The 12,588-nt window shown below is 39.6% G+C and overlaps 1 pseudogene; it reads right to left on the bottom strand.

The window, feature by feature from the left end:
• Nucleotides 1-787: 787 nt before the first annotated feature.
• Nucleotides 788-12,366, bottom strand: LOC136313662 (ribosome biogenesis protein NSA2 homolog pseudogene; annotated as a pseudogene).
• Between the last annotated feature and the right edge of the window lie 222 nt (nt 12,367-12,588).

Raw genomic sequence — 12,588 nt, 5'->3', positions numbered from 1 at the left:
TCAGCTAATAAATAAAGAAGGAATGATAGAATTTCAACTACACCATTTTGCAACCACTAAGGAATTAATCTAGGCATTGAATCATTGATTGTCAAGGACTGTTAACATAACAAAAGAGAAACAAACAGTTTCTATGTGTCCTGTGGATGATCACACCACTCCCTATAAAGTACTCTTGGAAAAAAATACAACTAAAGAGAATCAGAGCAGGCCTCAAAATCTGATCACCCATGTGTCAAGTTTTCTGGAAATATCTGCTTATTTGGTATAATTAGAGTTACATAGTTTATGTGACATTGTCCAGGGAGCCATGTCCCATAAATTCATAGAACCCAGGATTGCTTAATATGAACAATCCTACAAACTGGACAACCTGCTAAACTTTCCCACTAGCAAAAACCATTAGTTATTGATCAACTCTGTCATTAGCATATTTATACAATTTTTTATTGAATTTATTGGGGTGACATTGGTTAATAAAATTATACAGGTTTTAAGTGTACAAGTCTATAATATATAATACATCATTTGTGTATTTTATTTAACTGAGGCTGCACATCCTTTTTTTTTTCGCTATAACTGCTTTTTTTTATCATTCAGCTTCATGAACATTTAAATGCTAAACACATTCAAAAAGATAGACCAATTTATAAAACTGGGTCAATTTAATGTTTTTTTTGATAGAATAAATAGTTCTCTTTATAATTGTAGACATACAATCTGTGGGACAACACTCAGAAATATCACAGTAAAGGAGTTTTTCTAATTGGTGCATAGTCTTCAATAATTATAAGAAGTTACTTGTATGGAGTTGCTGTCCAACCAGTGAGGCTGCATTTATGCATCCATCATTTTCAGGATTATTGGGAACCTGAGCAAATATTCCCCAAATAACCTTGCCTCCTTGTGTCACAATGCCCAACTCATTTCCATTCACTTCAATGACAGTACCTTTGGTAATAACACCCAAAGTTGTATGGGATGGGGTTGAGAGACTCTTCTATACACTGAGCAGGCTAAAGGTGGCTTTCAGTTCAGGATGTGTTCTATGGGCTTTCTTCAAATGCAAGCCCATTGCCCCAATGAATCTTTCAGAGTTAGGTGGTTTTTGAGGGAACCATCTCCAACAAAGCAGACATTAGTCACCACCCTCTTCCATGCCTTTTTCTTTCTCTTTCCTGTTAGAATAAGATTTATTTACTTATTTTTTATTTTTATTTATTTTTTGTATTTTTTTGAAGTTGGAAATGGGGAGGCAGTCAGACAGACTCCTGCATGTGCCCAACCGGGAACCACTCGGCATACGCACCAGGGGGCGATGCTCTGCCCCTCTGGGGCTTTGCTGTGCTGCAACCAGAGCCATTCTAGCACCTGAGGCAGAGGCCATAGAGCCATCCTCAGCACCCAGGCCAACTTTGCTCCACTGGAGCCTTGCCTGCGGGAGGGGAAGAGAGAGATAGAGAGGAAGGAGAGGGGGAGGGGTGGAGAAGCAGATGGGTGCTTCTCCTGTGTGCCCTGGCCGGGAATCAAACCCAGGACTCCTGCAGGCCAGGCCGATGCTCTACCACTCAGCCAACCGGCCAGGGCCAGAATAACATTTAATACCTCTTTTTCTCCCTGGTGCAAACTTTGGGCAGAGGGTCTTCCCATTTTCCCATGTTTTCTTTCTGTTTTTGTTTTATCCTACTGGAAAGTACTTTAGCTCGGGACTGTCCCTCTCTGTCCTGTAGACGTGCAGGAACTGCTCCTCGTGGAAGTCTTTTCATCGTTCTTTTATTTGGTGTTTCTCTTTTCATGCATCTTGATAGTCTTTTTCATTTGTGTTTTCTCAGCATGGCGCCATTTGTGGTAGTGTCTAGCCTTAGACCAACCATCTTTTTGCCTTCTTTGAACATTCCTGAGCCTGTCGACCTCCCTTTTATCTACTCTTCATGGTAATCAAACCATATCCATAGTGTTTATGGTGTAACTAACCCAGTCACTTGTTTTGTGGTGTGGTGACCCTGCCAGACTGTGGGTGCAGTTCCGGGGCGTGAAGAAGCTCTTCACTTCGGAGTCTCAGACCCTGGAAACCAACTCCAGCAACTCCAACAAGAAAGGCCATCTTCCTTTTCCAGAGAACCCATGGGAGAGGAAGGACTGTAGACCTGCTGCTTTACTGGCTGCTTGTTTCATGTGTTTCCAGATAACAACACAAACTTAAAAGGCCACAAATTGTGACATACTGGAAGTTAGCAAGTAATAAAAAGAAAAAAATGAAACAAAATAAAGTAGTCAGATATTATCCATATCTATATAAGAATTTTATATATCCTGTGGATAATAACTAAAGAGAATCAATGGATTGTTTAATGATTTTTCTGAGAAAATGGAGATATTGCTGTACCCATACTTTTTTTTTATTTAAAGATGTTTAGTTTAACTTATTGTGTTGACATGGTGTCAAGTGTCTCACTCAACATAACACCCTCTACACACCACATTGTACCTTCCATATCCCATGCAAAGTTTCTGTCCACCCCTATTTCACCTCCTTTTCCCCCTTCCCTCAACCTCCACCCACTTTCCCTCTGGCTATTGCTACCCTGTTGTCTATATCCATGTGTTATGTATATATATAATTGGACTAATCCCTTCACCTTCTTTGATCTCATCCCCTCTTCCCCCTTCCCTCTGACTCTGTCTTATTGTGTTCATTAAGTTCCACATATAAGTGAGATCTTTTGGTATTTGTCTTTCTCTGCCTGGCTTATTTCACTTACCATAATGCTCTCTAAGTCCATCCATGCTTTCTTAAAGGGTAGGATTTTCTTCTTTCTTTATTGCTGCATAATATTCCATTGTTTATTGCAGCATTATTTAATAACTCACTAAGTTTCTTTTTTTTTTTTTCTGAAGCTGGAAACAGGGAGAGACAGTCAGACAGACTCCCGCATGCGCCCGACCGGGATCCAGCCGGCACGCCCACCAGGGGCGATGCTCTGCCCCCCAGGGGGCGATGCTCTGCCCCTCTGGGGCATTGCTCTGCCACGACCAGAGCCACTCTAGTGCCTGGGGCAGAGACCAAGGAGCCATCCCCAGCGCCCGGGCCATCTTTGCTCCAATGGAGCCTTGGCTGCGGGAGGGGAAGAGAGAGAGAGGAAGGAGGGGGTGGGGGTGGAGAAGCAAATGGGCGCTTCTCCCATGTGCCCTGGCCGGGAATCGAACCCGAGTCCCCTGCACGCCAGGCCGACGCTCTACCGCTGAGCCAACCGGCCAGGGCCAATAACTCATTAAGTTTCAAGGTACATGTTTCATAGAAACAAATAACCAATACAGAGTTTGGTGCTAAAAGTAGACTGTGTCCTAACGAAACCCTGTATGTGGGAAAGGCAATGAAAAAAATTGGACAGATAGAAGATTCTAAACAATACATTAGTAAAAGTCTAAATCACCTTGATCAGAATGTTAGTAGAATTTTGCACTTTAAGGAGGCTGCCAGTGAGGTCTCATAAAAACATGAGAAAAATCTTATTGAAAATTGGAGGAAAGGAGATCTTTGTTATGTAGTGGCAGAAAGGTTAGCAACATAACCAAAAGTATTGTGGAATTTAAAAATGTACCTAGCAAACTGGATGATATCTAGCTAGATGATTAAAAATGCCACATAAATGATATTTATAGTAAAATCTTAGAAGATAGTGATAAGCTAAAGAAAGGACTATTATACAGAAAATAACCTAAATTTGCTAGTTTATAAGATTCCCAGCTTCACTAGATGGCAAAAAATACTAAATTTAAGAAACGACTCTGAATAAAGTTCAAATCCACGGCCCTCTCCAAAAAACCCACCTAATTTAAATATGAAGCTGGCCTCTCTGACAAATAAGGAAAAGGTCAAATAAATTATGGCTCACCTATGTGATAGAATATTACACAATCATTAAAACATATTTTCCAAGAGTATTGTAATGATAAGAATACACTTATGGTGTTAAGTGAAAAGTACAAACTATAAAACTGTGTATAGGGTAAATTCTATTTATATATGTTTATATGGGTTCTGCCATGGGGAAAATATTAGGTATATGCACAAATATTATGAGTGAGTCTTTTTAATAAGATGAAGTGTGGTTATCTTTATGCTCTTCAAACTTTTCTGTAGCTTTTATATTTATATTGTCTTATTTTTATTAAAAAATAAAAATCACCTTTAACATACAACTAAATAAATAAATAGCTGAAAGAGCGAGCATAAAATCATTTAGACCTCAGAAACACCAAAGGTGGTGCCTCAGTGTGCCATCATTTGGACACAAGAGCGTTCTTTAGGTTTTAAGAATATGACTCATAGGTTCTTTAAGTCAAATAATAGAGCTTCTAAAAAACTTATCAGTATTGTTCCTAAACAGAAGCCCAAAGTAGAAGGGAAATTATCTTGAAGAGATTTATCAGTATGCTTTTGTCTAATAGTGTGAACTCCAAAAAGATGCACAGGAGACCCATACAGATTTAAGAGAATGATATCTGCATAAATAACACCAGTTTGGACTATAAGGAACAGAGACAGTACCAAATGAAAAGAAGCCATAGGACCTCCAACATCTACAAATAGGAGGCAAACACAGGCTTCCTTTCATAACAATGACAAGAAGACTTAGAGAGTAGACCTGCCGGGGTCCAGCCCCGGGGGGGATCCAGGGGTCCCACAGGAGGAGACGGTGTCAGCGAAATCAAGTGAGAGAGCCGAATTCTTTTCTTTCTCTTTATTCTCTAGTTAGCATTTACTGCCAGGCATCTCTGCCAAATGCTAGTACAGCTCCTTTTTTATATACACACACCAAGTTACAATTACATGGTATTAATCATTGCTTCTGTTTCACTATGTTTACATGTTTCCAGATAACAGTTAATTTATATCTATAAACTACAAATCAGGTGGCAAATCATTCAAAGTACAATTACAAAATAACTTGAATAGCGATAACAACATTAGTAAAAGCTTTTAAAGGATTAGTACTAACTAATAACTCAACTTTACTGTTGTTGTGAGTCAAGGGGCAGAGAGAGATTAACAGACAAAATCATTAAGGATTAGCAAAGGACCACCGCTTGCTCAGGCAAATGGCCTTGAGTTCATGCAGTGTCCTAATTTTTCTCACAAGACTTCAAAAGGCTTGCTTATTAAGAAATTGTCATAACATCAAGAGTAACTTTTGCTTAAAGATATATAGAGTGCACCTGCAAGATAGCTTAGTAGCAACATAATATCAGAAGGCATTAATTGCTATTGCTTCTATGGATCCCCCCATATTTCTCTTTATTATCTGAACGAAAAACCTTGCAAAGTATATAAATCTCATGAGAATGTCTCACTGAGAAAGCCCAGCAACTGCCTTTAGTCATAAAACAAGTCTCTTAGCAAAACATTCTTTTCTTGCCGACTGCGCTCCCATCCAAGGCCACGCAACAGGCCACTTCACTACACTTTACCTAAGATTCTAATGTTTAGTTAAACTTTATTCATTTACTATATTCATACACTAGTTAAGTTCTAACTTTATTCTTTCTAACATGATTAATAAGAAGAAATTCTCCTACAAACTTAACCCTTTACAAGGGATATTATGGCCAGCCTCTTATATTTATGAGCCCAGTTCAAGGGGCTTACAGGCTTTTCTGTGGAACTTACATCTTCTGTCTTATTTCCAAAGAAATTACTACAAATCTACAGGGAAAGCACGATACTATTATCCCTGTGCCACAAATAATAGCACACACCCAGAAAAAGGGGGGATATAAGGCCAGATTAATTCAAAAAGTCAAAGGGGGAAGTATCGTTGTGCCTTTCCTTTGTGGTGACTTTGTCAACCCGCAGCTATTGGTCTTCACTGCGGTGACTTTGTCAACCAGCAGCCGTTGGTCTTCTCTGCTGTGACTTTGTCAATCAGCAGTTTTTGATCTTCTTCTGCTGTGACTTTGTCAGCCAGCAGTTGTGGGTCTTCTCCTGCTGTGACCTTGTCAGCCAGCAGTTGTGGGTCTTCTCCTGCTGTGACCTTGTCAGCCAGCAGTCATTGATCGGCTCCCAACATAGACCCAAGAGTCCATAGAGGGTGGCCAAAAGCCCTGAAGAATAACTCCTGAGCAGAAGTACAACTGAGTTCTGATAAAGAAGCCGCCAACATTTGCCCAGCTATATTTTATAATTACTATGATCCAGTGACTCTTTGTGCCTGCCATTTTTCTTCTTTTTGAATAGGAATGCCTACAGAGACTACCCTATGCTTTTACCACCCTGAATGTCAGGCACGTGGGGGATAAACTGCTTGTCTCTTCAATTTCAAGAACAGGAGAAATCCTACTTAAAGAATTGTACTTAAAGGACTCCATCTAAGGAGACTGACACTCACCTAGACCTGACTTAGATGATGAGATTCTGGACTTTAAACTGAATACCAAGAAATAGCAAAAATGTAGAAAAATAAGTTTTATTCATTGCTAGTAAAAAAGACATTTTTAAGGAGGAAAAATGGCAGAACTTGGTGAAATTAAAGATGTTCATATCTACAACTTTAACCAACTTACTCCTAGATGAAAAAACTCTCACATAAGAACATAAGGATGCATATACAAGGATATCCATTAAAATATGGTTCATGGCACCAAAGTTAGGAGCAACCTAGATGCCATCACTGGAGTAATAAATAACTAAAATGTGGCACAGATATTTGTAGATGATATAGCTAGAGATCTACAAAGAGCAATACTATTAAATCTGTTTAACAATAATATTGAGTAAATTAATGAAACAAAATGAGTTCTGTGACATAACACCATTTATGTAAATTAAAAAGACACGCTTCCCAAGTAAAACGTTATGGTTTTCATTGACACATATCTAAGTACAGATATTAAATGCTCTACAGTTGGTGCCTCTAGAAGGTAGATAAATGAACATAAAAATGGACAATGGAGAAGAAAAAGGTAAAGAAAGTTTTATGCTAATAAATTGTGAACTAAGAAATATGATTAGCTCAATTCTCAATGTCTAACATCCATAGAAAAAGAACACAGGTATAGAGAAAGGAAGAAACAAACAAACTAAGAAACAAAAGGAGAGCTTAGAGGGAAGAGAGCAAGAAGGAAGGAAATAAATTCAGCTAAAGAGTCTGGAAATCACTGGAAGCCATCAGCAGCTCTAGACTCTTGCTATTCTCTTCTGTCTTTGGCATTGGATGCTGGCTCTTTTTCAGACTTTACAATCTGCTCAACCATGAGAAAGTGTCAGGAATTATGAGTACCTGAAGCTAAAGAAAAGGTCAACCTTCATTTAATTGTTGTTTTTCTAGGCCATTGATGGAAGAAAAGTAGTAATGTGAGGACTCTAAGGTATTGTTTAATGGCAGAAAAAATATATGAAAATTTTTATGCTCAATCAAGTTTCCTGATAGTAAGAATGTCTTGAGCCTCCTTAGAAATTGACCTCACACTCTGCAGAGTATTGAACCATTTGGCATCCTGGCCCCTGAGTCCCTTTGTAGTGCCTCAAATTCCCTTTGAAAACAGGACTGAGGGCATTTTAAAGCTAATTAGATAAAATTTATATCAAATTCAGAAACTGTGCTTCATTAATATAATATGAAATGCTACTATTAGCCACACTTATGTCTTATTAGCATTATAAAAGCATTAGAGTGACTTGCTTGGGCAGCCAGTGACACTGCTAGATTCTCTGTTGCCCATATTAATTATGAAGCCATTCTTGAAAGGGCAGGATGATAAGGCTGGAGGAAGATGAATAGAAATGTGGGATAGTATTTTTCTATTTCTCTCAGTTTTATTTTTCCACTGAAACCTTGATGGTACTTGGGTAAATGACATTTGAGAGCACCATTTCTGAGACCTCAATGAGACCATTAAAACCAGGGAGCAAAAAAAAAAAATGCATTGTGTATTACAAAAAGCAAGCCAGAGAGATGGTTCATGCCCCATGAGAAATCAAAAAGTCATTGCTTGGCCCTGGCTGGTTGGCTCAGTGGTAGAGCATCAGCCTGGTGTGTGGAAGTCCTGGGTTCAATTCCCAGTCAGGGCATACAGGAGAACTGCCCATCTGCTTCTCCACCCTTCCCCCTTTTCTCTCTCTATATCTCTCTGTCTCTCTTCCCCTCCAACAGCCAAGGCTTCAATGAAGCAAAGTTGGCCTGGGTGCTGAGGATGGCTTCATGGCCTCCGCCTCAGGCACTAGAATGGCTCCAGTTGCAACAGAGCAATGCCCCAGATGGGCAGAGCATCTCCCCCTGGTGGGCATGCTGGGTGGATCCTGATCAGGTGCATGCAGGAATCTGTCTCTCTGCCTCCCTGTTTCTCACTGTAGGAAAAATTAAAAAATTTTTTAAAAAAAGTAATTGCTTGCTCAGGAAAGCAAGTGTGAGGAAGGAATTCAGCATCCCTCTGGATAGTTACATCTTAACATAAGATGGAGAAGGGAATTCATAGAATTGAAAATGAACCCTGATCTGTGGTGGCACAGTGGATAAAATATTGACCTGGACCACTGAGGTCACTAGTTTGAAACCCTGGGCTTGCCCAGTCAAGGCACATATGGGAGTTGATGCTTCCTGTTCCACCCCCTTCTCTTTCTCTCCCTCTCTCCTTCTCTCTCTTTCTCTTTCTCTCTCTCCCCCCCCCCATCTCTAAAATGAATAAAGTCTTAAAAAAATAAATAAAATGAAGAGGAAAGCAACAGGTGATAGACTGGAGAGAGAATGTAAGACTGGGTATTCTAACCTACTGAATAAGAAAAAACTCACTAGGCTGAAATTTCTGGAGATATTCAAAGCAGAGAGTTAAGAGTCACATTTTGTATGTGTGTTAATTGTGGTAGTTCTTATTGCTCTTGAAACTCTTCTGTTAATGTATGTCAGAAAAATCTAAGAAGGTTTTGTATATTGATCATCTTTGGATTGTATTTTTATGGATCTAAAGGGACAGGGTCTTATTAACCAAATCCATGTCTTTTAGAGAAATGAGCCTGAAACTGAGCAAGAATTATGTTGGTAGCTTTTGAAAGGAGAGAGAAAGCATGCATTTGAAGAATGGATAATAAGGCACATTCATCTAAGTTCTAGTCTTTATAAGAATAAAAATTCTTCATTACAAACTCCAATCCCTTGGCCAAGATACAATCGCATCTTTTCTAATTTATTTATCCAAAAATGCTGAGCCTCCAGGAAGGTGCAGGGAGAGAGCAGAGAGTGATTTCTCACCTATACGTTTGTAGACTATAATTCAGGTGGCTGTGCCCACTTATGATAAGTAGATTCAAAGAAATTCAATACTATAATAAGCACAAATAATGTAACTGTCCTTTAGAAAGCCAAAGTCATACTACAGTGAAATATATTTTTCACTTTGTTAAAAATCATAGCTTAGTCCTTCCTGGAGAAATGACAATTACTGAACTCCCTGTGTAAAGAGAGGTCAGAAATCCACATAGTAAATAGAATAAGAAAGGGTGAGCATTTAGCCCAGGAAATTAAATGCAAGAGGTCAGTGAAGGATACTCCATGACCACAGACAGATGGCAAACTTTCCTAAAAGCTGGGAAAGGTAGACATTGCTAAAAGCCCTCCAGTGAATTCTCCGCCTCAGAGTTTACCAGAAGGAAAGGGGTGAGCAGACGTGGTAACAACAAGCATTCCCCACGGGTGGCAGGGACAAACTACTGGAGGAGTCAGAATCACACCACCAGAGGTGTTTAAGAAATTTATTGTGAGCAGATGGATGTAACAGCTACTGTAAAGGGCAAGGAAGCAGATGTTCACAGATATTAGGAAAAAGACTATACAGTGTTATGATGCCCTGATCCTATGCAGGCTCCCAAACCAGGGCTGCTTCATTCTTAAGGGGCCCCAGCACCCTTAGGAGGCAGGCCAGAGCACAGGATAAAGCACAGGCTGTTGAGTACCCCAGATCTAAATTGTGTGATTGCCTTTCTGCAATTGACTTCATTTACATGAAACCTTCAGCTTTCACCTCTGCAGAATAAAAATAGGCACGTCCACTTGGCAGTATTATTTTGAGATTAAATTTATCATACATATGCCTAAGATAAATTTTTTTAAAATTAAATTAAAAATTTAAGAAATTTTTTTTTTAATTAAAAAAAACCTGAACCCAGTGTTTGGCACATGATATAACCTCAATGAATTGTCCCTAAATTATATTACTATTATTTATTACATCAGTTGTTAGTACCCATGTGTTCTTATAACACGCTTCAATGATCATATAACCTAAACTTGTGATTTGAATAATGAACACTGTTTTTTAAGGGTAAACATCACAGTATCTTGAAAGCACTGTTTATGTGTTGGTATTATGCCATTTGTACTTGAGATGATCTTTAAGAAAAAGAAATTACCCAAATCAGCTTAAAGGAAAAGGAAGTCTGAGAAGTATATCTAGAAAGGGGAAAATAAGCTGTGAAAATTATTGCCATGCTCAAAACACCATCATTAACCTATGGATCTAATGAACTGGTACAGTAAACAACACATAGCATTCCTCTTCACAGCATTTCTCCCACTGTGCATACGTGGGACTTACCTGCTGGGTCCCACAGAGTATGGATGTTCTGGGCAGCTCAAGCCTCTGCATGGTATATAGCAAGTGAAAACTGAAAATGATCCAAAACACCAGTAGAAATAACAGGTGTAAAAAAAAAAAAGGCTTTAAAAGCAAATGGTAAAAATCTGTTGGAAACAATAATAAAAATTTCACCTACATAAAAGGAAAGATGTTCCTTCTTGATAGAGCTTTTTTTAGTGGAATTTCCCTGGATGAAAAACATACCTTTCTTGGCCTGGTGGCACAGTAGATAAAGCGTCAACCTGGAAATGCTGAGGTCTCTGGTTCGAAACCCTGGGCTTGCCTGGTCAAGGCACATATGGGAGTTGATGCTTCCTGCTCCTCCTCCCCTTCTCTCTTTGTCTCTCTCCTCTCTCTCTCTCCTTTCCAAAATTAATAAAAAAAATAAAACATCAAAAAAAATAATAAAAACATACCTTTCTCTACATGTTCTCATTTTTGTCCATCAAAAGTACTCTGACAGCAGGTAAGCTACTGTGACATCGATTTCACAGTCCAGGCAATGGAGCCTCAGCTGGTAGGGTATCGGTCCCAAAGTGGAAGACCAAAGTTTGAAGCTGGAACTCTCTGCCCAACTGCCCTGCCCTGTTTCCACTATCCCACACTCCCTCACTCAGAAATTCAATGGAATCTCTTTCCGTTGGGAATTTCAAGGTCAGATTTGACCTTTGAGAGATGCAGTCCATTCCCCCCTCCCCCGAGGGAGAATAAATGACCTCTCTCCCCCATTAGATTCCTCTTCATTCTCCTTTTCTGAGCCTGGGCTCCTGGTTGACCTACTTTGGAAGCAGAAGAAAAGGAATGGGCAAGGTAGGAAGGAGTTAGCACCAGAATGTCACAGCACTTCTGGGATTTAATGAGGTGGATAAGAAACCAAAATTTTGAATATGATGACAACATCACACCACATTGCCAAGGGAGCTATAAAACATGTAGACTGAGTGACACTATTGTCAAAAACAAACTAAAAATAGAAAGCATATATGTCAATAACAGCATTGAAACAAGCTGAATCTCAGTGCACAATAGCAACCCGAGACACAGTATGACCCATATAAATACTTAAAAAATATTTTGGGGAACTAAATAGCTCCATTCCCAGTGGTATTTTCAAGATGCCTTTCCTGCTGTCTGCCCTTCATAATGGCGTGGGTTCATCCAAATCAATGCTCTGCCATGTCATAATCGACCTGTTCCCCAGACTCTCCTATCTACAAATAAGGGTAATAGAATCTACCTCATAAGTTATTTATAGGAATAAATAAAATCAGGTAAATATAGGGCTTCGATAATGTCGGTATGCATATCCACTCAATTTTAACTATCACTATTAACTATTGTCATGATGTCAACCCCCAGAAACTCTCCTCTCCCCTCTGCTTAATTACTTCATGCCTCATCTGCCAGATCATTCTAATCCCAAATTCTTGGTTCATCACTGCCCTTTGCTGTAGAAATCAGTGTCACTTGCTGCTGGTTCAGTAGTAACTTTTGGTACCAGCTCCAAAGGCAGGCTGTACTAGTTCCCTGAGGCTGCCATAACAAGGTACATAACAGAAATGTGTTCCTTACAGTGCTGAATGCCAGAAGTCCGAAATCAAGGTATCCACAGAGCATACCTCCTCTAAGACACTGGGTAGCATACTTCCTTGCCTCTTCCTGGCTGCTGGTAATGGCAGTTGATCCCTGGTGCTCCTTGGCTTGTACTTGCATCACTCTAACCTTTGCCTCTATCATTACGTGAGCTTCTCCTTCTGTGTCTCTGACTGCAAATAGCATTTTCTTTTCTTATAAGGTACCAGTTATATTGAATTAAAACCCACCTTAGCCTGACCAGGCGGTGGCGCAGAGGATAGAGTGTTGGACTGGGATGCTGAGAACCCAGATTCGAGACCCCGAGGTTGCCAGCTTGAGCACGGGCTCATCTTGTTTGAGCAAAAAGCTCACCAGCTTGGACCC

This window comes from Saccopteryx bilineata, chromosome 9, assembly GCF_036850765.1.
Source record: "Saccopteryx bilineata isolate mSacBil1 chromosome 9, mSacBil1_pri_phased_curated, whole genome shotgun sequence".
Taxonomy (NCBI): domain Eukaryota; kingdom Metazoa; phylum Chordata; class Mammalia; order Chiroptera; family Emballonuridae; genus Saccopteryx; species Saccopteryx bilineata.
This window is presented reverse-complemented; position numbering and strand designations above follow the sequence as displayed.